Below are 25,339 nucleotides of genomic sequence, written 5' to 3'. Positions count from 1 at the left end.
CCATAGTAACCTCAGCTCTCACCTCTGCCCGTATTCTCTCATATTCTTGTCGTTATGTTGCTTCGTCACCCATGGAGAGTGAGCGAGTGCAGGCTCTTGTTCTATTCACTCGTACTGTTTCCTATAACCTGCAGCGCTATCCGAGACGTACAAGCACACCCGGATACGCAACTTTGTCCTTAATGGAACCATCTGATCAGCTGAATCACTTTATTGGAACACTTAATTGGGTGTGATTGGTTATCGAAGGTATATTAGAATAGTCCATCTGTGAGTGACGCGATTGCCATGGTTTTCTCAAGAATAAAGACTGAAGTTATCATTAGATGTCACCAGTGTGAACATTCAGGGCTCGTCAATTTCAATCACACCTACTTCTTTACTCTTTGGACCACTAGCAACTTGAGAAGACAACAACTTTAGGACCTTGTGATTCTCCATTCTGTCTGTATACCACTTAATGTCTCTACCCTACCTCCTTTTTGTCTAGGTTTTCGCTTCCTGTCCCTACCCCACTCTCCATCTAGGTTTCCCTACGTGTCTCTACCCACTCTCCATTGCACAGGGTCGGCATCCCCAGTTTAATTCAAGTATTATAGGTCTGTACCACTGATTAGACTGACACTCTTCCCAAAGCTAATGTTCTCCTCCTCAAAGCTTTCACAGGATCAAGTCCTCAAGGAAATTAAAAGCACCAAGTTTCAAATCAAATGAGCCCCTCGTGTGAAGTTTGAAATGGTTCTGCCTTTTCAGACAATTCTATTTGAGTATGTTCTTAGTAATTTTCGAATGGACTTCACTTTAAAATGATTATGCACTGCGTCAAGACGGGGCAAAGTTTGTCAAGCTTTTTTTAGGAGACAAAGCCTTTCTTTCAATAAGTTTTCTAATTCTTTAAAGATCAGCCAAGGAATCTTGCAAAGCGAAAATACTTCGATATGGTGTCTGCTCTTCAAAGAGCAATTACTGCCATCTGGTTTGCCAAATTACGGCAGACTTTGCTTGACGATTACCAATTAGTTATTTCAATTACAGAAAACTGCCTTGAGCAATCACATTGTTCAATCTTTCCGGATTGTGAAGCTCCTCGGTTAGTCACAGAACACTTCCGATCTCTTTTGAAAGTTGAGCATGCCATATCACGTGTTAATAGCCTCACACTATTTCCCAAATCAAAATACAAGAAATACTGAATAGAAACAACATGGTTACCAACCCCAGCAAGTATTAAGAGGCATTCTATCTTGAAAAGGACGGATAGTGGGGTGTTCAATGAGTCAAAACACTTAAACCTGTTTTCATGTATAGGCCTACTTAACTTTTATATTGAAAATATTTAGATATTGCATGAGTGGTTTCTTTGAGGAGGATCAAAGAACTCTGACCCCAGGTGTAGAATAAGATGAGTCTCACGGATAAGGCCTCCAAAGAATTTCAAGGGAGGGCTAGCTTGAGACAACTGACAAGGACATTGAAATAAGCCTATGCTCTATAGGTCATGATGTACTTTTAGGATTTTTTCACCTTTTTCATATATTTTTCATGATTTCTTCATCTTGCATACCAGGCAAGGGTATGCTGTTGTCGATCTTAAAACTTACATGGCAATGACAATGGTCTGAAATAGACGCAGTGTTTTCGAAAACTAGTAGGAGGAAGTAAAGCTAATATGAAATCTGTGCCTTTGGTGACATGTTGAAAATCCTTTCAATTGTTGCATGACCAAACATGTCAAACAATTCCTTACCAGCACAATCCCCTCCCACTAAGGGTATATAAACTTGTTCACTTATCGCTAAGTAATCACCACCCACTGGCAATGAGAAGGGCCTCATTCAGTGAAATACTAATTGAATAGGCCCAATGGAGTAGGCAAGCGTTGTGCAAATGAAAGGAATTTCTTTGTGGTGAAAGGAATTTACAAATACCAAAGTTGGTAAACACAATACTGTTATGTCTACACTAAGGTTATTTCTAATGAAGTGTAAACATTTTTGTATAAACGCACAGTTCCTATTTCATACCCTTACTGTATATTCACAGCAGAGATACTGAAATACCTTTGGGAACAATTCAAATTCAATCAAGATATATTGCCATTTTGCTTCAAATACATATATATTCTAGTAATTTTTTTAATTTAATTTAGTTTAAAATTCTTTGACGTTGCGTTCTTTCATCATGAAGAGAACCTATCCTTCCTAATCCTATACCACCTCGGATTTTTTTATTCAGGTTTGATATTTAGAAATTAACCTAGCATGACAATGGTAGCCTAATGAGGAACAATTCCACACCCACTGTCTAACAAATATCATTCAATATATCGAAAATAAACATCCTACATCAATAGTCATGGCTTCAAAATATAAACAAGGCTCGTGAAAAACGTGCAAATCATTGAAAATCAATTACTAAAATTCTTATATCATAGGGTTATCCGATAACAGACTGACGCCTTTTCAGTAATAACTGCTAGTGGGGTATGGAAGCATTGGTCAATCAAAGGGAGTGTTTGTCAATTAAAGTGAGTTATGGAAATAAATGGAGAAAAGATTACTTTGTCTATAATCAAGAGATGTGTCTAATGACAGGCCACTACTTGACAGAACCTGTTGTAATCTCATCTGGGTGCAACATTTTTCAAAATAACATGAATAATAGTGTCGACAACAAACAACAAACACGTGCATCAAATACTGGTAGTGGTAACAGATTCTGGGCTTTGGCATTGAATACTGCCACAAAAGTGATTACCGGTAAAAACTACTCTTGAATTCGGTGGGATTGTTAGAACAAGAAAACATACTCACTTCTTTGTTTTTTTTGCTTGGTGGTTAATGGGTCAGAGATACATTTTGACCCTTATGTGCGTTGGAAGTATTATGAAGATGCCTGCAATGAAAAATGTGAGACACGATGAACATCTTGGCCAAAAACCTGCACCACTGCAAGGACAAACAAGCATGAACAATTGAAAGTTGCTTTTTCCAGCCAACACATTGGAAACGTGTATTTGAAACATAGAAAGATTGTCTCTGCTCTCTTTAAAACTCTGGAATACCACAATTAGTCAAGGTTACAGGTCGCCATGAATCACATAGCCTGCACAGTTTCACAGCAAGAAAAGGCAGAGTGTGAGTTGCAGGACTCCCAGGCATTTCCAGGAGGCCTACAACATGGTCACGAAACATAGCTTTTGCAAACCATCAAATCAAAACGCAGCACATAGCAACGAACCTGACAATTCCCTCCAGTTTCTTTGTTCCAAGAGGATAACGCTACTCCATGATGATGAGTATGTGAGGTAAAGCGGTTTGTGCACGACTACTGTGTGACCTATTTTCAGGTACAACAGCCGACTGACCTGAGATCAAGTTACCAGACCACAAACTTCAACAAACGGCTGCAGGATGGATGAACAGCAGCGAAGTTCATGCGGTGGAGTTAATGCGTGCTAATCACTTTTGCACACTGGAGTCTGCTACATTGGCCTATGAACCATTGTCCACTTCCCAGCTCAGAATGCTCAGTGGTGCCTCACCAGACTGACATGGTTTTCGGTGTTCGTACCCTTGAATTACAGCAGTCATGACACTAGTACATTAACCGCAATACCTCCCCACGACAGATCAACGTTTCAATGCCCCAAGCACGAAACATTCCAGTTCATCCAAGGAACTGCATGGTTCAGGCCATTGCCAAAATGGATATCAACTATTGCCTATAAAACGGATGGTCCAAATGATAATACAGGAAATACTGATGCAGACAGGTTATTTCAGGACAACATTTTTAAAATTTACCAGAACATGGAACACCACTTCTACCAACAGAAACAAGAAAATTAGTGTCGGTGTTTACTTTCTCTCGTCTATCAATCGGATGTTTATTTTTCCATTCACTGTCACAGTTGGGGACAAAATCTAACTGATATGAATCGACTCTCATGGGGTACAGGGAAAGATTGGTTGTCTCAGTTGACGTTGTAAAGCCTATAGGCCTGTGCTTCAAATTTCATATCCTGACATCTGATCACCTAATGTCACTCCAATCATGTCACTTTTCAAAAGCATGGCTTTTTAGGCAACAAAGAATAAAGAAAATAGGGCACAGTTAAGCACAGGTCACGAGTATAGTTCTCCATGGGCATATTTGCTTTGGCTTACTTATATGTACTCATGTAAAAGGAACTGTCTAAAGGTTTTTTACAGACCTACCACTTGGCCTGGATACACAAGCAGAAAACATACTGCATAGATGTACTGTCGACAACCACAGGCCTAGCAATGGGGTGGGGGACCAGGAGAGTCACAAAGTCATCTCGATGTGAAAGGTCACCTTCTGCTGAATGACCGAGTTCAACAAGATCAACCGTTGACCACAGTCTCCAAAGGAAGCTGTTTTGGCCAAGTGAAGAAGAGCTCATAATGTTCCATCACCCAGAAGACTCCATATCCCACATCGTAATTCCACCCTAAAGTAGTGCTAACAACAGCGGTCATGATAAGCAATGATACCTTTGGGAAATTTACGCCATCGGATAGATAATTTCCCAGGAATATCACCAATATTTAGAGCCTTCAATCTGCTACGAATGCAGTTAACGCTGTGGCCATTTGCTACGCTAAATCATCACTTAAATTGGATGAGGCGAGTATTTAGAGTGTGCTGGGTTGGGTACTGACCAGCACCGAACTGGGGACCACAATGTCATTGTCATAACGAAAAGTTCAGGCAAGAATTTTAAATAACTCTGACATGTCTGACAGCATATCACTATCAGCGAATTTAAAACTTTCGCAAAAACTTCAACAATAACATGTTCAAGGTTTACACTTACAGCTTCCTGTGGTGGAGTATTGATAACTAATCAGACTATTTTAAGCAAAAGTTGACCAGACTTGTTTCCTAACTTGGGGTGATACATGTACCTAAAAGTAAGAACGGACCATTTTTAAAACACCACAAATTTATTTCTATTTCAGTCAATGATATCATAGGAAACTGAATGGAACAGACATGATGCTCTGCATCGATATCGATTATGGTTTCAAGTCATGAATATTCTGGCGGCCAATCTACGGCCAGAGCCGAATAAACCGAGTAATTACCTGATGTAAATGGCCTGTCTGATGACAATGAGGAGGATTAATTGGCAAATATACTTGTCAATCAATCAATGTGATCAACATTCGCTGACACTGACCTTGACTTCTCAGAGGTCAAATCTGCCACTCACATCAGCTTCTAATCAGTTCTAATGGTGAAATAGAGTTTGGTGAAAGTCAAGGAAATGGCATCCTTCCTGCCAGTCTCAGAGGTGGCCTTAATTGTAATCGTTCCTAACATTTAAGTAACAAACACTCCATCTTTCTATGAAATTGAAAGTATTTCAGGTACAGTCCAAAGACCAGCTATGAGGAGGATGAGGAAATGGACATTCCATCGACTCCCAAACCGGTGTACCTTCTGTTGGTCATGTTGATTCTGAGAGTCCGACCGAAACTCAATTTTTTTCAGGCAGGGACAGGAAACGAAACCTTTATTTTGGTCTCATAACAGAAGTTTGCCATGAAACTAAAACTGAGAGCAACCTATCAGATGCGATTACTGGAGATTTGTTGAGAATGTACCCTGTCAATTTCTTGAAGAGTAAATCAATATGAACATGCCGGACTACACAACACCAATATATATGCTAATAATATCGTCAAGGGACGAAATCATCAACTTCGCCCAAGAGTAGATTTATTTTATGTCAAGCTCACCTGAGCGTTGCCTGTGAAGGGCAAATTTGACCAGTGCTGAAGTGTTAAGTGATATTTGACCAATTGGTCCCCAGATACAGACATGCCAAGCGAATGACCTTGACTTAGTTTGCACAGAGCCGACTTTTATTTTTCCCTTTATTGGGTTGAGCCCATATCCCTGGGGAGAACTACGCCACTGACCTCCAAGGATACAAACTGAAGGCATGACCAAAAGAAAACGAATAATGATAAATTCCTTCTACAAATTTAGTTTCTGTAAACTAATCAAATTGAAGCCTTGGACATGGTTCCAGGATGAATTTGAAAAAAACATTGATTTAGAAACTCTCTTTAAAAAAATTCCAACTAAGAAATCTCCACGGTACTTTGATGGCAATGCCATTCCTTCCACCAAGCAGGTCAACCCCCCTCGCCTTCAATTTCTTCAGCACATCAGAACTGGCAAACCACACACTGTAACTCTCAGGCTAGATGGTGAAATTAACATTAGCAGTGCCATCTATCAGATCTCAACACAACTGATCAATGGACCTGATGCAGCAGGCAGAGGAAAGAAGCAGTGAAGGCCCCACAACTATTCTGAACCGATTATGACAGTGTTGTACCAAAATCGACATACCAGTACCCGGTATTCTCATTCTCACAGAATGTAAACGACTTTCAAGATCAATGTGATAATTTTAGTGGTATGTAGTACCGGTACGATTAAATTATTCACATTGATCGTGAAAGTATGTTATACGTCGGCAGGATGCTGGAACTCAAGTGTGGCCATCTATGGGATAATAATATAACTTGCAACAAAGAGGGTGCTGGATATCGGATACGAGAGACTGGGACAGACAGAGATCTGTGAAGACAAGTACAATGGCATGTCCGGGAAGGAAATTATTAATAATTGTTGACCTTAATATGTTCAACATTGACTTAGAAGGGAGCATGTCAAAATTATTATCAAATCAAGTCAATAATGCACTGGATGCTGAAGCTGAAACCATCCATTAACAAGGGTGTTGCCATCTATCATGTCTATGGGAAAACAAGGGAATTGATGGCTCTAAAGCTGTTGGTGCATGGCTTCTTAAAAATCGTCTTTTTTCTCATCCATAATCTGTGACAGTGAAAGATAATTAGTGGTTTGTTTCTTTATGTTCTTACTCTCACCAAAAATGCTTTTACTACTGTTAGTACACACATTTTAAATTGGTCATATTTGTGGCTTACACTAGGGACAGTGATTTTGGTCGTTTTTTGATGCTCTCAATTTTAGTCATTTTGACCTTTGGGACATCAGCAATTATCACTACTTCAATTTTAGAAATTGGTCGAGAGATAATCTTCAATCTTGCCGATTATCGCTATAATGATTGTGATTCCGTAGAGACCCAGAATCATTTATTATTCACTTAGGTTACAGTGTATACTTGAGATAACAAAAGAATTACGTAAACCCATGATAAATTATTCAGTTTTATAGCAAAAATATTAGGAATTGGATAATGCAAACAATGGCCAGTCACACTGCCTGACTCAACCAAGTAAACTAACGTCATAATCCATAAGTCATGAAGAGCTGTTCGCATAATAATATAGCAACCAAGGGAAAGGGCTGCAGGACCAAAAAATCATGCTCAAGTACACGACACGAACCCCCTTTATCCCAACCCCCCCCCCCACCCCCGACCCGGCCTAAAAATTAACCCTTGCCGTGCCTTGGCTAGGGAGGTTACTGCAAGGTATTTGTAGGGTATCTATTGTCGGGTAAATGTAGGTGGGCCCAGGCCAAATTATCACCCTCATTTAGGCCTACCGCATAAACTTCGGCATGCCCGCCATAGGGCTGTAAAATTCTTGCCTACAGTTAATTTGATGTAATAATCAAATTTAAAAAACTCAATAGTAGACAGTGGGACCTCCCTCAGTGGACACCTCTCTAGTCTAGTAAGAACAACCTCTCTATTAAGGCCACTTGCTTTGGTCCAAATTGGTTGTTTCCATTCAATTTGACCTCTCCAATCAGGACACCTCTCTCGTATTAAGGACAGAAATTGTCAGTCCCAAGGGTGCTCTTAATAGAGAGATTCTACTGTCAGTGTGTACTACGCGCGTAGGCTATACTATATAAATCGTAAGTGAACCCATTACACACAGTCATTGGAATACACACACAAAGCATTGCTATGCTTCACACACAAAAGACTCTCAATACACTACACTCACCGACGGAAAAACTTTCCAAGTCATATTCCTGAAATGCAGAGCTAATCCATGAAAATTTGACTATTTCCTAAGAGTGTATACCTGTTCAACTGACTCACCACTGCATTAAATTGGTATAAAATTGTTCCAGGATATGTTTTTGCTCCCTAAATGATCGTGTAATCATAAGTTGGCCAAGTTCCCATCTGGCCTGTTCTACGCGCGCTACACATAGAGCATAGTGTGACCTACTATAGCAGTGGGTAATGAGGGGCATGAGGGGCACTTCGTTAATATTTCTCCCATGCGTTTGCGTCACCACTATAGAGTGATTTAGCGATTTCAAAACATTGCGGGTCAATATGATTATTCAGTGCGTTTCAAGAATTCGATATCCTGGTTATTTGGAATAATGCAATAACCAGACCTGTATAATCAACACATGCTTACCCAGTCCTAGGGAAACCATTCTATCAGAATAATAGTCTGGTTATTCTAAGATTCTATTAAAAGGCACTCGGACTTGGGCCTCTATCGTTCCTATGGCGAACCTGGTTACATTATACTTTTGCTAGTAAATAAAAGTTTCATTTTCACTACTGTCCGCATTATATGAGCGCTTGTGTCTTTGTTTCTGTTTATTTGCCATGGTTGTGCCTATATGTCCTGATCAGGTGTGAACAAAGCATTCAGTAATCCACCTAACGGGGACAAGTCTAATTAATCCTGTCCATTTATTAGGCTGTAATTAGCACTTTAATCAATGTCTAGCAAACAGCAAGGATCACCTGTCCAAATAATTGATTGGTTAGTTGTTGTTAATCAGTGAATTTGAGCTACTAATCTCACTGAAATTCCTCATTAATTCTACAGAATATACTGACAGACTGGTTAAAGAAATTACATATTTCAAGCTCTACCATTTTTTAAAAGTACAAATCAAAGGGTACTTTCACATGTTTTCACATAAAGTGTCTTTCTTTTTAAAAACTCATAACACCGTGAGGATTTTGTGCATGATAAACCAACGGCCCTCCTCCTCCCATGTGGAGCCTCTCTGGGGGCAAAGTGCATCTGGAGGTAAAGGGACCTATTCAAGGGATCTGCCGAATTTGAAGGGCTATTCATGACCCGCAATATCCCACAATACCTGGAAATTCCGCCAAACCAGCCATCCGTGCGATGGACAAAAGGAGCGACTACCCGTCAGGCAGCAGGAGAGTCTGAACGTTTTGGAAAAAAATGTCTTTTTGTCAAAAGCTCTGCTTCAGCAACAGAATGAGTCATCGCAGACACTCGAGACAAAAGTCTGGACAATAGCAACAAAGGAACTGCAAACAAAGAGTTATGAATGATTTATGCCTGTTGTGCAAATTATGCAAAAATTAAGATTTTGCCTGTATCACCATAAATGTAATTATTGAAAATGACATGATTTGTCGGGTCAGCAGTAATGCCTTAATTTTGTTAGAATTAGGCTTTGTAATGTGGCTTTTTCATTGCTGCTATCACACTGGTTATATAATAATACCAGCAGGATACGGCCCAAAATTTGTAATCCGAAAAATAAATTTCAAGCTTTTCCTTCTTCTTTTCCGTCGCAAGAGAGACAATAGGTCTACTGTATTACGTTGGTTATACTTTGTATATATAAGACCAGATCGCCGTCTTATCAATTACGTATCGGCCTCCCAATTTAATGAATTTGAGCTTGCTGCTTGTTCCAACCAAATAAGCCAGCGTTTTCATTATCAATCAAATTAAAAAATGTTTATGTTCCAATGGGTGATATGAATAAAGACTAGCAAATGCTTTTACTCCGGTTTTGTGCAGGAAGGCCTAGTGTAAATGTACATGGAGTTTTAGATAAAAGCATTTGCTAGTCTTTATTCATATCACCCATGATGTAAACTAGACATTATGCCTATAGCGGGCCATCCTGAGATCAGGTTTTTGCTATACTCCTACCTCGTTTACAAAAATATCGAGAGGAGAGTAGGGGAGTAGGGGAGTAGGCCCCTATATTGAAAATCACTGGTTACGTCAGGATGATAGTGGGTTCGATAAAACATGGTATGCGCCTTGTTCAAAATGGAGTCACTCCAGGTTCATACATGTATTGGCGATTTAAGATATAGGAGCAAACCAGAGAGCTCACTGGAAACCTACGCTGTTGAGAGAGTTGCACTCTCGACCACATGTAGATGTGAACTGTCAGGAGTCAAACCTTCATCCTCAGCGGTGACAGGCGCTTGTGTTATTTCGAATACCAGTGGCACTGCACCACTCAAACGTCCAATAGCAGACCCTTTGATTGTTTCTCAAATATACTCACACAAAGTGAATAGACTCACACAAAGACCTGATGTGAGAGGATGCAGCACTTACAGCCCATATAATACTACCATACTTCTCAAATCTGAAAAAGGCAGTTTGATCACATCGCATACAGCCACATCAAATGCATCACAGGAGCTACTTGTGCCAGTTAAAAGCAGAGAAAAACAAACAATAACTAATGACCAATTTGTATCATGTGGCCAAGCAATTTGGGTGCACAGTATGAACTAATTGGAGTATTTGAAAAAATTCAAACCACCCATATCCAGGCTATGGATGTGTATCCATCTGCCTGCATGAACTTTGAAAATATGGTTAGAATGGCTGGGGTCTACTGTGCCTACTGGGACATTATCTCAGAATATATGAAAAATATATGAAATTCATTCATGTCACCTATATTACCCATCAAGTTATACCAGGCATGATGATCTCCTAAATGTCAAATACATGTATATCGATGGAAGTTGCATGATTTTGGCAAGGAAATAATTTGGAAATGGAATTATTTCCTCAAAGACCCCCATATACTTACTGCCTCCATTAATAATTAAAACATCCTTTTCAGTGTTTGTCAAATACCAGTAAGTCCCATGTACACGTTATCAACCAATTATGAGGACAGTCCACACTATAATTACCACGTATACCAGTTCTAATGGGTCGTTTGTTTGGGAACATTGTCTAAGTGGTGGTATTATTATATTGGATGCTGATACATATGGATCAGTTCACGGCCCATCTCCATGTCCAAAATATGGGACATATCGATAAGTTCACGGAGCACCGCGCTGTTTATGATATCGGACTTTTGGTGCAATAGGATCAGTTCACGGCTCATCATGAATTTCTAAATTTCTCATCCCAATATGGAAAAAATGGTTTGACCAGGCACCAAAGAGGCCTAAAGGGTTACCTACAGATACAAACAAGTATAGATTAAGTATGATAAATGATGACAACCAAATGAACGGAATTATTCAGTAAACACCACATTGTTTATCATTTGCTGAATAAATGACCATCAGAGTAACAGTCAGAAGTGGAAGCTAATTTTCTTTTATTTATCCACTTTTATGGTGGGAAATTGGTGATATTCTCGACAAAAAATTGACAAATTGTGTGCTTACCACAAGCCATTGCTTTTACTGTGTAGTTATTCTGTAATGAGGTATGGTGCATTTTATGTCCTTTCTACAATCTAAAGGGGAACTGAGTGAGACATGTTATGATTTTCAGCGCCGACTCAGGAGACACTAGAGCTGGGGAACTTGGCACCACAGTCCAACATCTGACGTGTGAATCAGTAGGCCAAGGTCCTGGGTTCAGTGAAGTGGGAGGTATTGCAAACCCTTGTTCCAATGGCATATTTTGAAGGCAGGATACGTCTCCAGTCTTAAACTTGTCTTTGCTCCCGCTTCCGAATCCAAATATTATAAGCGTGGTGTTTTCCGAAACCAACGTTTCCATGGATATTTCCAACCAATTCCTCCAAAAGGAGTTAAATGCAGATGATTTATCGAATGATAAAATAAAACTTTTGCCTCATGGCACAGGAAATGCGAACCACCAGATTAGTATGTGCCCTTTGACTGCTCAACTATTTTATTACCTGCCCAAAATAAAATTCCTCCACAAATAAATTTCATAACATTCCTGCATGGGTATTTTGGGTATAATTTGATTGAATTCGGCGGGATATGCAATCTGAATGTGTTGCCAAAGAAATTAATGCCACGTTCTCCCTGTGGTGCCGTTCTTGCTCAAATTCCCAAACAGGTTTTCGTTCCATCCTTCTTTGCACCGAGATACTCGCCGAACTACTGTCCTTGATGCATGTGCGTTTTGGTTCTATTTCAGATGAAACAACTCCCTTTTCATGAAAAGCCACTCCAAGACCAAAGATAGCTTCTTTGATGGCATATTTTGGGCGAATCTGCTCAATCTTGGTGTACTCCACCAACGCCAAGTGTTTGGAAGAAATTCACTCACTGGCTTTTCATACTGAGACACTAATTTCAACAGCAAGGAGAGTCATCCTTATTTCAATTGGGATTTGTCAAGCAGAGCATAGCATGAAAACTTGACACCAAAAACTCTTGTCAGTTATAATGGCAATAACGCACATTTTTATTTTTTGGTATCCGATGATTATCGTGGCCGACAAAAGGCCCAAAATCTCTTTTTCAACTGCCATCTGCTGAAGACCAATAGAGAACAAGAGCAATGACGCTTGGTTCGTCTCAGATGACTGAATACCAATTGTCCGCTTACCCATTCCCCTTCTCTCAGTTGGAGACAGACTTTTTTCTCGTTTTTCCAAATTTTCATCTTTGGTTCTTGGTTCTTGTTTGTTGTTTTGGCTATTCTAAGAAATTTCATCCTGGCTGACAACACGGAGGGGCCAAAAAAAGAACCTTAACAAAATGAACAGGAAGCGGGCTTGTCCAGTTTTCCTGATTCTAAGAAACTTGCCATTATACTTGCAACTGACTCCTACAAAGAATTCGGAAAAATATTGAACAGACAAGCATCTCGATAAATGCGCGATATCAAAATATGCACTTAGTCTGTTTTATGTCAGGAGACTGATTTGTAGCTAGTAAGTATAGAAAATCTTTATCTATGCGTGTATCGTGAAAATTTGGTGTTTTACTCTTGGTTTCTTCCAATGTTCTAATGTTTTGTGCTGCACCATGTACGATCATGTCTTCCATCCCAATAGCCTTAAATGTCCTTTATAGTTTACATTATCAAGCTAGATGGCACCGCTAGGAATACCAAACATTCATACACATTTTGCTAAAGCGGGGGCCCTTTCAGAGTTGGATCTTGCTTTGGAAAATTTTAAATGTTTCAAGCAAAGCTGTATTATTTTTTTCATTATCCTTGTACTAGGCACCTAACAGGTCGAACCCAGGCATTCGTAACATATGCACTATATGACCAATGATAGAGTTATGCCACGAAATCCACCAGACATGATAAAGTATAACGACATGATGTTAAACTGACATATCTGACGTGAAGGGATTTGTAAGCTTTGAACTTCAACCAAATTAATCAATCAATTTTGTATAAGAAATCCTAGTCCCGATATGAGTACCTTGATTGTATCGATTATCACACGGCAATTCGCTCCTGTTTTATTCAAACATTACATTCACGATATTTTGATCATTGTTAAAAAGAACCATCGGCTAACTATCAGTGGCTCCATTGTTTCAAAACACAATATGAAATATTCATCGGAATACACCGATTTCACCTCATTTTCGAATATGGGTATTCATTTCCAATTTATATCTTATGGATATTTCAACGGTGTGGAGGACTTTTGAATGGCTTTGATGTCATTCATAACACTTTGGTATCAATAATTAACAATATATAATATTAATTTTTCCTGATTGATTTTTATAACCAGGGTTCAGACTGATCTTGGCAAATACCATGCAGGGGTTCATCAGACATCATATATTCAAGTACGTATGCATAATCCCACATGATATTTTTTCTGTCAATAACACCTGCTGACCTCTTTATATCCATCTAGGAGAAGTTACTTATCCAAAATGTTAGGAAAATACGGTGAAAAACGGCAGAATAATCTACACTTACATAAAACTGAGTCATGTCAACAAGCACTACCAGCCTCGAGATTTCTGAGCAAGACATTTTTTTCAGAAAGGTTTATGGGGTCATACAGGTCTGTCACACTAAAATTAGTATGTTAAGAATTGTGTCATTTTGTGATAATCTCAAAGGAATATTTCAACACGTATTCATGATATTGGACTTGGTACTGCTGTCAACAGGTCATGGTCAAAAGTATAAGTGTGATGACACATTGAAATCTTTTTTGAGCTGACATGTCAAGAGGCTGATTGAGATAACTTTGCGGCAATAACTAGTGCAATTGCTCTGTGATAAAAATAGATTTGAATGGTCAAGGCCTCTCATTTTGAATCATTTTAGTCAAATTTACTGATCTTCTTTGTCCAAGGGGGGGGGAGGGGGAGGGGGCAGGACACCACCTGCTGGATTGGACCAGTAGCCCCCTGCACCTCTTCCCCTATAGCTCAATAAATAAGACCCTGTGGAAAGTAATCAAACCATATCCAGCCCAAGGCTAACTGCAGTCATGGGCAACATGAATGTATGTGACTGGTCACAGAGTGACCACGGCATAACCTCTATTCCTGACGGTTTGTATCTCATTAGTTCACAACTAATTGATTTAGTTTCTAATTACAATTAGTCCTGTAACCATCTCATGTCTGCATTTTATATGGTAGTACTATAGCATGTCCACAACTTCATGTTCATTGTCCCGACATGAACAAATTTATGCAAAAACCATTATTTTAAGTCTATGATGTAAGTGATTTATGGTTAACACCAGGTACTGCAGAGTTTTGATACTACTGAGTACCCCTGGCCCACACCCAATATGGACCAAGCGGCCTGGATGCACACTTTGCCCTGTGATACCAAAGCCTCGGACCTGCTGATTTGGCATATGACATCTTTGAGGGCCATTTGTAGGGTGTGTTTGAACTTGGTACAGGATGCAGAAGAAAAAGAATTAAAGATGATGCATAGGCTTATCCCCTTTTTCAGCATCAAATTATTCAGATGAAACCTCTTCTGTCCTAATTCACTTTCCCAAACAGCAATGCCCAACCACCACAAAACCCACACAGACAAATGACCCACTTGGTACTTCCTCGTATTTGTACAGTCCGCCCATAAACTAATAATCCATGTCTGTTTTAGTGCCGACCAGCCGAATAAATATGACAAGACAAGACAGTATATCTTAGACAATCATTCTTGTCATCTCATAAGACACGGAGCAAGACAATAGCTCTCGTTGTTGAAAGTTCTAATGAGGGCAGCACTAATCTTCACCACGTCATCGTCTATTTTGTAAGCCTTAAACAGAAGCTATTCCTTTTTTCCTGGGGTAACAGGTCTTTTGATGTTTTTGTGATAGAGGGAATAAAAGAAATACAATGTACTTCTCTTTGCCTTTTTTGCCCAAGAAAGGCAAAAATCGACCCGCCTTGAGGGCCATTTTTTCTGCTTCCCTCTCCAGCTGCGACCCTGGGTTAATATGTACCGATGCAAATCCTTGTTAACCCGCTACAGCTAACATACAGTGGTGCTTTTCTGTTCTCAAATTGACATCCACCCGATACATGTAGATGCTTCTCATTCAATTCTCTTGCTAAACGTCAAAGATGGTTAAATCTATTTCTGCCACAGCGCCCGGTTAATCGGTCCTCACAGCAGTGACATTAAAATACGAGACAACATAATATGCAAGATATTTCCTTTTTTTGCTTTCTCTCATTTGCAGCATCCATCACGTTTGTGTGCTCTACAAGTCAACAGCACTCTACCCTGTGCTCCACAAGTCAACAGCAGTGCAGTAGTCGCTCGCACAATGACAATTGATTGTTTTGTTTCTCTTGTCGTCCATCATATGTTTCCTGTATGCATAATTCATCATCTCTTCATCCATCAATCTGCTCCGTTCTCTAATCAGACACTGTCAAGACAAATATTGGATATACTGTAAACCGCGTAATATCTGCAATGTTTCAGGATACCAAACCGGGGCTATAGCTGTTGTCTGGCCAAACACCGCAACGGTGGAGCTAAAATGTGGGCCAAAACTGAGGTGCCTCGTCAAGGTTTTTGCTAAATGACGGCTCCATCAGAGCAGTATTAAGTGAGCCAACCAACATAAATTTCTATTCTAAAACACCTCAAACTAAATATCTAAATGTGATTTTGATTAGCTCAGTATTGTATTTTGCACCAACTCAAGTGATTAACTGCTGCCGCTAAATAGGCATAGGCATAGGATAGGCATAATCATTTAAGAATTTTGCCTAATATCGTCTATAGATTCTAGATTCACATTCACAACACAACAACACTGATGGTCCACCGATGACCAATATATACATACTAGCTCCAGTAATCACGACATATTAGGCTCAGAATATTCATCAACGTCGTCAGACGAATTACCGCTGTGCAACATCGCCAAAGTCATCCACGGGCGCTATCCCCGATGTGTCAGCTTCATGGCTAAATAGAGAGAGTCCGAGCAGAAGATGAAATAATTTATCCTAAATGATAAGATGCATTATGGATGGCGATATTGTTATGCTGAGCTGGCCACTAGATGATTGAATTGTCGAGATAATAAATTAGACAGACCCCAAACACAACAAGTTTGTCTACTGAGACTAACAGATATCCATTTCTGTATACAGTGTATGATACAGTACATTTAATAATGAAAAAAGCATCATGCACAAAGAAACATACCATGCCTATTCTTTAAACTTCAGAATGCTTGTTTGGCTTGCTCTATAAGCCCCACAATGACGCAACACAACAAGCTTAAATTGCTAATAATGAGTAGACCCCGGTCACAACTAGTTTGTCTACTGAGACAAACATATAAGGGTTAGACGTGTACAACTTCTCTCTAATCAGTTTCAGGGCCTATTCGTATTCTGTGAAGATTTACATGAAGGACCTGAATCTGTCTATTCAGTAGTTAAACGCTGTTTTAAGCTAAACACCCTTTATGAATTTGGCCCATAGTCATTTCTGTATACATTTTATGATACAGTCCATTTAACAATAAAAAAGCGTCACGCACAAAGAAACATACCATGCCTATTCTTTAAACTTTAGAATGCTTGTTTGGCTTGCTCTATAATCCCCACAATGATGCAACATAATAAGCTTAAATTGCTAATAATCAGTAGAAAATAAATGTTGCATCAATGCATGAGATGTCAAAAAGAGAATCAAAGCACAGCCATAAACTCATTAAATGACAATCTTCTGCAAAAAAGGTGCAACAGCACTTCATGATGAGTAGATATCTGGAGAGCTCTCCGACATTGTTGCGCCATCCATTCACCCTGAAGAAAAACTCAGATCAATTCGTCATATCGGGCAGAAAATCAGCCAAACATGCATTGCTATCTACTTCTCATTGATCCGTACCATTGCCAAGAGTACTCTGCTCCGCGATATAGAATCATGCCGCAAATGTATTGGAAACATACATGACAATTTGTGAGGTTATCAGGGATGATATCATGACGGAATAACCATAAAGGGTCAACTCTGATATATGACGTTTAAATCAAATTGTAATATCAGGTCGGAAATCGGCCTAACATCCAATGCTGTTTTCTGCTCATTAAATCTTAAAGTCCTTATTCATTGCAGTGTTCTGGTTAACACAGGCATTTTAATGTAAATACACGTCGGCAAACAAAGTTCACTTTATAAAAATTCAGTCCCATTAAATTTTAAATGAGCTTTTTGTTCGAGCAAAATCGGGCGTCTGCTGCGAAACTAAAATGCCTTGAAAGCATTCGGGAATCTTCGTTAATCTTCGGCCGTGACGTCACTCCAGGGAGACCCGCGCCATCTTCGTTGTTTTCTCCTATGCGCAGTGTGCAAGTCAGACAGTTCAGTTGTAGGAAATGCCGAATTATTGCGTTATTGGCGGTTGTAATGTTACAAACTGGAGTCTTGGAATATCGACTCTTGCCTTTCCAAAAGACAAGAACGTTCGTGCGCAATGGGTACGGTGTGTGCAGAGAAGTCGGAAAAATTTCACTGCCCCGGAGATGAACCATGTGTCGAGTTTGCAACAGTGTAGCATGTTTCAATCACACACCCGAAGTGACTTCCACAGTCCTTGTACACATTTCACACCACAGGATCACAGCATAATCTTTCATCATACAAAATAGGTTGTTTCATCTTTTTTGGCACACGCTGTATAAAAAGCTCTTAAGAGATTAAAGCAAATTGCGTCAATGCAGCAGTTGACACATGATATTTCCTTCCGTCTACGATTCGCAATTGACATAAATCCTCTCTTTCAGTATCAGGTTTGCTTTCAAAGAGAGAACAGATGACAACCAAGACAAAAAAATTTCCGATACTTCTTGCATCTCATCGTAAATACACAATTGACACAGTTCCGTCCTGTCCATATCAAATTAGATGTAACTGTCAAAGACAAGACAAAAGAAGATACCTAACATACCCATCTCCATGGGGAGATGACCAGTTTCCATCAATAAAAAGCTAAATGAAATGTCACCTTCAAGATTTTCACACTTGGGGGCCAATTTATGACTGTTGAATATTATACTCCTCTATTATCTATTCAGATGTTGTCACAAGGGGATTTCAAAGCAATCCTTTAATTTGACACTCTCTAATCCCGGGTTTCATAAATCGATACAGCAAATATATCGCATTTATACTGTTGGGTCCTTTTTAATGGTAATTTGAAAGAATTGGCAGAAATATTGGGATTTGGAAACAATTGTTCTATTCAGGCATAAAAGACAGGCTTGAAAGTAAGTTGGAAAGGTTTTGAAACACAGATGCCAGATGGCATTTAGGCTTGAAGGGAATTGGCATTGATGGCAAGGCTTGGAAACACAGATTGCATTTTAGGCTAGAAGGGAATTGGCATTGATGGCAAGGTTTGGAGACACCTATTGCATTTAGACTTGAAAGGAATTGGCATTGATGGCAAGGTTTGGAAACACATATTGCATTTAGACTTGAAGGGAATTGGCAGTACAACATGGTTTAAAAACACTTGAATCGATAAGTCAGGCACTGCCCGATGTTTATCAACGTGTGCTTGTTCAAACAAAAGTAGTGGTTGTGGAACATACACTGACTGACTACATTCCTGTGGCATTTCTTCCATCTACTCTGCCAACAAATGCTCTGCAAATCGCCCTGACCAATATCCCAAAAAGAAATATGACATAAAGTGGAACACTCAACAAAGTCAATGTTTGCCTTAACTAACTAGTCTTTTCCGCAGTGGCCAAGTGAAGTAGAATATGAGTCAAATTCCGATGAAGATCTCTTATTATGACTCTACAATGTTCTTCTGGCATCTTACATTGATTGCAGTTCAAAATCTGACCATATCGTAACTTTACCATTCCACTGGTTCAGCCTGTAGTGTTCTGCGCAAATTCAATACTGTAACTTGTTGTCAGAGGCATAAGCTTCTTTTATGTTACTCCCAAAAAATAAACACAACATCAGTCAGACCAGTTCTGCATCAAATTACAAACAGCGCCTACCCAACCAACAATTCATTGTGTTTCCTTATATAAAGATTGTAATTAATTTCCAAGAGCATAAATGAACCTGAACCCTATAGGATGAAATCGGAGCCGACCCATAGATTTTCCAACCATCTTTTTCATTACGCGAAAAAATGGTTGTTTCACCATACACGGATTGAGTGTTCGTAAACACAAAAGCAGATACTACAAGGTGAAAGATATTTCAAGTGAAGAATGTATATTCATATCCAGCAGTGACTAAAGCATCAGCTCCTACGCAACAATACAAGGAAGGAATTATAAAGAAGGATGGAAAAAGTTAGCGTTGAGAACATCAAAGGATACACAAGCTTAAAATGCCTACACGAAGCCGATAAGATGCGTACACACATACGGCTCATAAAAAGCTGAACGTAATGTAATGGAGTATGATCTCTCTTCCCACGGTGGTACATGACAATCAGAAGGCTTGCCATTGTCATCATGGTCATATGAATACATGTACCCCGTGATCTGTAATGTGAATCCAAGTTACGTGGTAACATACGCCAATGCCTGGTATAAGGAGGTAGCTTTCGTGCTCAAATTGAATTGAAAGATGAAGGTAAATTTTAGGGTTGGACGCAGGCATTGTTGATGACAATGATGCTGCAGGAACTGCACTGGTTTTCATTTTCAGTTAAAATCAATGGCATCTATTTGGATGCCGATGCCCTTTTAGGGATGAAAACAGAAACTACTGCTACAGTAGTGTTGTCAGAAGTGTTACATATAGATACCGCGATCAAGAAGCCCAACCATGTCACCCCTAATTCGGAGACATCAGCCTAACTCAATTACCATACAACACATATTTGGCTTCAGTGCGGATTATGGATCGTACACCGGAAAATATATGATTCACAGAAACTGGTGGATTGCTTTCAGATCAACCGAAAACTGCATCAAAGAGTATCAGATTGTCTTCATTTGTAATCGGCTGACTAGAAGAAGGTAACATTGGCAATATCCTCTATCCCTTATCGGGAAGCGCCCGATAGTGGTAATCAGCATAAATGGTAACTGAAACATGTACGTCATAACCTTTATGTACGATCTGCGTCATATTTGTAAGAAAGTACACCAAAGGTGAAAAGTTACATCTAAGATGTTTTTTCACTATGACTCGCCCCCCGAACAAAGGTTGCACACCTAACCACTTTGAAAGTTTAAGGTTCCATTTATTTTGATGGAAGATCGTAGGCACCATGACACCCATCTGGTAATCCAATGTTGTACATACCACATCACGAAGATGTCTTGTGAAATCTGCACCATTTTTCGAAATACACTTCAACAAAGACGAAGCTAATCTCAGACATAAAAATCCAGATTGAGACAAAACGAGAATTTGAAAATAATCCCTTTGACTAAAATAGGCAATTTTCTATGTCAACGTACTCACCAATCTTTCTCCCACAAGTGACTACAAAATAAAAGCTATTAGTAAGAAAACGGAAATTCATCGAAAGGAAGGACAAACCGTGATGTCATCTAAATGGTACAACTGGTGCTAATCAGTCCCATGGCGCTCCATTACAAAACCCAATCATCTTTAAAGAGCTTCATTATCTAAATATGTCTTTTGTAGATTGCAATTTTCTTTTCCGATTTCTCGACATCTCTGTTCATAAACGAACGTAATGACATCATTGTTGGCCCATTGATTTCGCAGCCTGTCGATAAAGGCGGTAATGAAAACGTTCTTGTGGGATTTTCTCCGAATCTTCGTATTATATTTGGTGTCTTAAATCGATCTCTTGATCGCTGTGAATCACAGCTCGGTCTCTTGAAATCAGTGGAGCACAACACTAATACATGTAGAGAACATCTCATGAACACTCATAGAACAGTAGGGCCTACACATCAACCACTAAGGATTTCATCGAGGTTCCCTCATCTTAATGCAAGAATATAAGCAGGAGCCAATGATAAGGCGAAGGTTACTATCGGTGTTAAGTACCAAGGTTGTCACATCAAAGATAGGATATCTGCTGTTGGGTCCTGATAAAACATCAGAGGCCAGCAGGCGTCTCTACATCTCACGGCACATGAGAACTAGTCATGCTTAAACGAGGACTCTTATTTTCAGAAAGTCAAACACGACCCAGTTCCAAACAATTACCAGTCACCTGGGGAACCCCATCGGATCTCCTTGCTCCTGCTGCCTATGCCCCCTTCAAAAGATCTCTGGGAACATAATCCCAGGCTAGAGGTCACTTTTGGGTAAAAAGTGTCGGTTTTACATGTGAACGTGAATTCTCTATGAACCTGGCCTTCGAATGTGAGGCAGGAAGTGATCCCATCAAGAATATCTGACATTTCTTTAACCAAAGTTGATGATCTTTGAATGAAATATATGCCTTTAATCTTGTAATTCTATCACGCCAAAACAGTATCTCCGTATACATGCAGGCCACTTGTCTATCAGTAAGATAGTCATGTGAGATGAAGCTGAGAAAGGATTTTTGGTCGCCCATGGCAACGAAGAGCTGAGTAGCTGTTGTTTTTGCCCTATCTACTATAGTCAACGAGATCAAAGTAAACATGTTACAGATGATGTTACCTTGATCAACACTTTTTCTTCAAGGAACGATAAGCTTTTAGGTTGCGGAAGATGCAGTTGATGGCTTGACTTAACATCACTAAGGCGTTTGGTGCCAATGGAGGGGAACGTCACCTGGGGGTTCGGGCTGCCAGCGCCGGCAGTTGGGTAAGAAAGCAAACTACTATTCTGATAGTAAAGCAGAATGGATGTGGTGCTTTTATCCTAAGAGCTGCCAGGGGATTTGGCTACCTGCACTAATGGGCAAGAAAGCAAGCAGATCCTTTTGATGGTACTACAAAAGTATGTAAGCACAAGCACACCATTTTCTTGTCAGACACACTGACCCTGAGGGTGTTGTTACCTAAAGACAGTGCTTGGGTGGAGCAGTCTTTTCGCCCCAAACCTTGGCTAGTTGCCTCAGCTTTGGCCTAGCTCCAACCTCGCTTTGAGCCAACTGATTATCTTCAGAATCCTTAACCGAGGCAAACGAAATACAAACTACATCAGGTCAAGTATAGGCTACTATCAGCACTTCACATCTCTGTAAATTTCAAAAGATACGAAAAGCTTTCATTGTCAGTTTCCACTTAGTCTTTTCCAAACCTTTGCCAGAGAGACAGCACATCCTGTTACATGTACATGTATATTCTTTCACATTTCTGTCTATTTTTGTCTTATAAGCAACAAGCTCTGTCAATTTCATCCACATCTCTATTTTACTCTCATTGTCCCCAAGAAACCTCTGCCAATGATGGATTGGCAAGGAAAGCAGCATGATGCCAATATACAGTTATTGCAAGTCATTTCCATGCTCCTACCACTCAATAACTCCACAGCAGGATCTCCACGCTTGACATTCCTGCACGTATGGCGCTGCAATCTTGATCTATGTGCCAAGCAAACGAGCCCTGCAACCATAGAGCTGCCATTGGCAGAGATGTCATGCCGAATAAGGTTGAGACAGGCCGTGTATAGCTGGAGGAAAGCCTGGCCGCTACATGTGGCAAGCTGCCTAATCAACTCAATTAGCCTTAACCAGCTTAGGAAGTCATACATCTTACCAACAAGGCACACAATCAACTGATCTGGATGAAGGGCGTGTTCAACTTGAACAGGACCAACTAATGGGAATGGCAACTTTCTCCGTTTGATAAAATGGGTGCATTTACTTGAGGCCACACAGTTGTATGATTGAAATCATCATATGACCCAACCATCTGGAAAGTTGGACGACTTCAACCCTTAATAGAGACAGAAAGATGGGGTTCGACCAGATTTCATCAATACCTTGGACGAATCTGAGGAGAGAGCTGCGATGCACTATCTTGTAGCAAATACACCCCAAGATGAAATTAATTTGTAACGTAAATTTACACTAGCGACTGAACTCGATGTGAGAGCCATGGCGGCCGGGCCATGAATATCGACAGCCGCTGGTACGCCAGTTGTATCTTTGTGATTTATCAGTTATGAGGAACAGTCGATATACAAATAGTCTACGGGGTGTTGTAGGAGCAGACCTATCCATCATCTCTTATCGCCAGGCAGGCTACATGGCTAGTGTAGCGTAGGATCTAGGCATTGATCTTGTCCTGTAGCACGATTGTAAACTGGTGAGGACATCGGCTTTTAGTTCGAAGGCCCTGGTCTGGTTGCCGCTTCGTTCCTGCTATATAGGTCAACCTGATGCAGCTGTCAAAGGAAATTCTGTACACCCTTGTTCAAGGATTGATGTAAAATTGAATGATATCCTTGGGGAGTTCCTGGCGATCAGTTGAGGAAAAAATCATGATGTTGAATTTTCAATACCGTGGACTTGTGAAAGGGTTAAAAACAACTGGGGAGCAAACCACAGCAACAACTGCATATATAAATCATTCATATACCGAAACCAAGGAGAAAAAATTTCTTTGATATTATGACAATAACATGAAAACATTACATAATAGACTCATGTAATACACAATTGTGGATAACCACACAAAGAAAGCGTGTACCGATTTCATCTCTCACCATCACTTAGACCCATATCACACACCCTCAAGATGATATCATCACATTACTATAAAACAATTTGGTACTTTGTATCATCCGCCTGAAGAAGGAAATGAGCACATCGGAATAAAGGCAAGGATTTATCAACTGATGGCAATGGGGGCAACCAAGACACACACAAAATCCATAGTAAATGAGCATAGCAGCATATTGCTCAGTGACCTTATTTGCTGCCAGTCATAATTTCATGATTTCCCTGGCAAAGGATTTGGCTAACAGCAGTGCTATGCAGAGAGCTTGTAACATATGCATACCAACAAGCATAGATTAATCTACGCTTGATACCAGCATATTGCTCAGTGACGCTATTTGCACAGAGAGATTATTTGAGTTACATTTCTTGGTTTCCTGGGCAAAGGACCTCCTTCCCCACTGTACAAGCGTCAGTAACATGAGCAGATGATCCGGTAACAGAAGATGACGCGGTCTTCACCGAACACTTCTTATTGATTTCATATAATATGGAAACGATGTTACAAAATTTCTGTCGAGAAGAGGGATCAATATTCCCAGACCTCTACATGCGTGGCAGTGTTATGTCAAGGCCCCGTGATCACACGCACGCTACATGTAGCTAGCTGCAGGGGTGGCTAGGTTAACCCTTTGACCCCAAGATGTCAAAACAATCGAATTGTTTCTTTCGGCTAATAGGTACATGTAGGAGCCAGGGGTCCAATTATGCACGGTTTGAAGGGGGATAGTAGGCAGGAGCGGGAGGGTTAAATAGGCCTTCTTCGGGTGATTAAAAGGCACAGTAGGGGCACTGGGTCGTGTTTGATTCACCACCTGATATATTCCTCGTACAAACGTGAATAGTTTCAACGTAATTTGCGACGGCAGAGACCCCTATTGGCGACTTTGTGTAACTTTATCTTGCCTACCTAGCTGCTGCCCATATAGTCCCTTTGAACTGGGTCTGGTGGGACTTTCAATTCTCCGTATCTATTTTCAGTGCCATATGCATTCAGGCTGATTGTGTAATAAGGAGGGCAGGGTCTTGAAAACTCATCATAATCTCGTTAAGGAAACTTAAATATACATGATATGTGCATAGAGATTAGAAACTGTTTTACTTACTGTGCTCCTGTGTATATTCCAAGTGCTCCTTGCAAAATGAATAATGTATTGTATCACAAATGTTAGTTAATCCAACTTCGATAGTTTTAAGAAGAGTCTCAGTCGACCCAGGTTAGCATATCTGTAAAGACATGAATACACTCAACATTAAG

At 40.0% G+C, this 25,339-nt stretch overlaps 1 protein-coding gene across 1 annotated transcript in view; it reads right to left on the bottom strand.

Annotated features, from left to right (window-relative positions):
- The window catches only part of LOC135487302 (tyrosine-protein phosphatase Lar-like), a 294,416-nt gene that overhangs the window by 206,312 nt on the left and 62,765 nt on the right, over nt 1-25,339 (bottom strand). Inside the window, exons 2-4 of the mRNA XM_064770915.1 lie at nt 25,188-25,308; nt 20,913-20,933; nt 2,814-2,895 (exon numbers count right to left, since the gene is read on the bottom strand). The gene's annotated coding sequence lies outside the window, so the exon portion shown is untranslated. The remainder of the gene's footprint in view (nt 1-2,813; nt 2,896-20,912; nt 20,934-25,187; nt 25,309-25,339) is intronic.

Source organism: Lineus longissimus, chromosome 4, assembly GCF_910592395.1.
Source record: "Lineus longissimus chromosome 4, tnLinLong1.2, whole genome shotgun sequence".
NCBI lineage: Eukaryota > Metazoa > Nemertea > Pilidiophora > Heteronemertea > Lineidae > Lineus > Lineus longissimus.
Note: the sequence above shows the minus strand (reverse complement) of the source record. Positions and strands in the feature narration are given on the sequence as shown.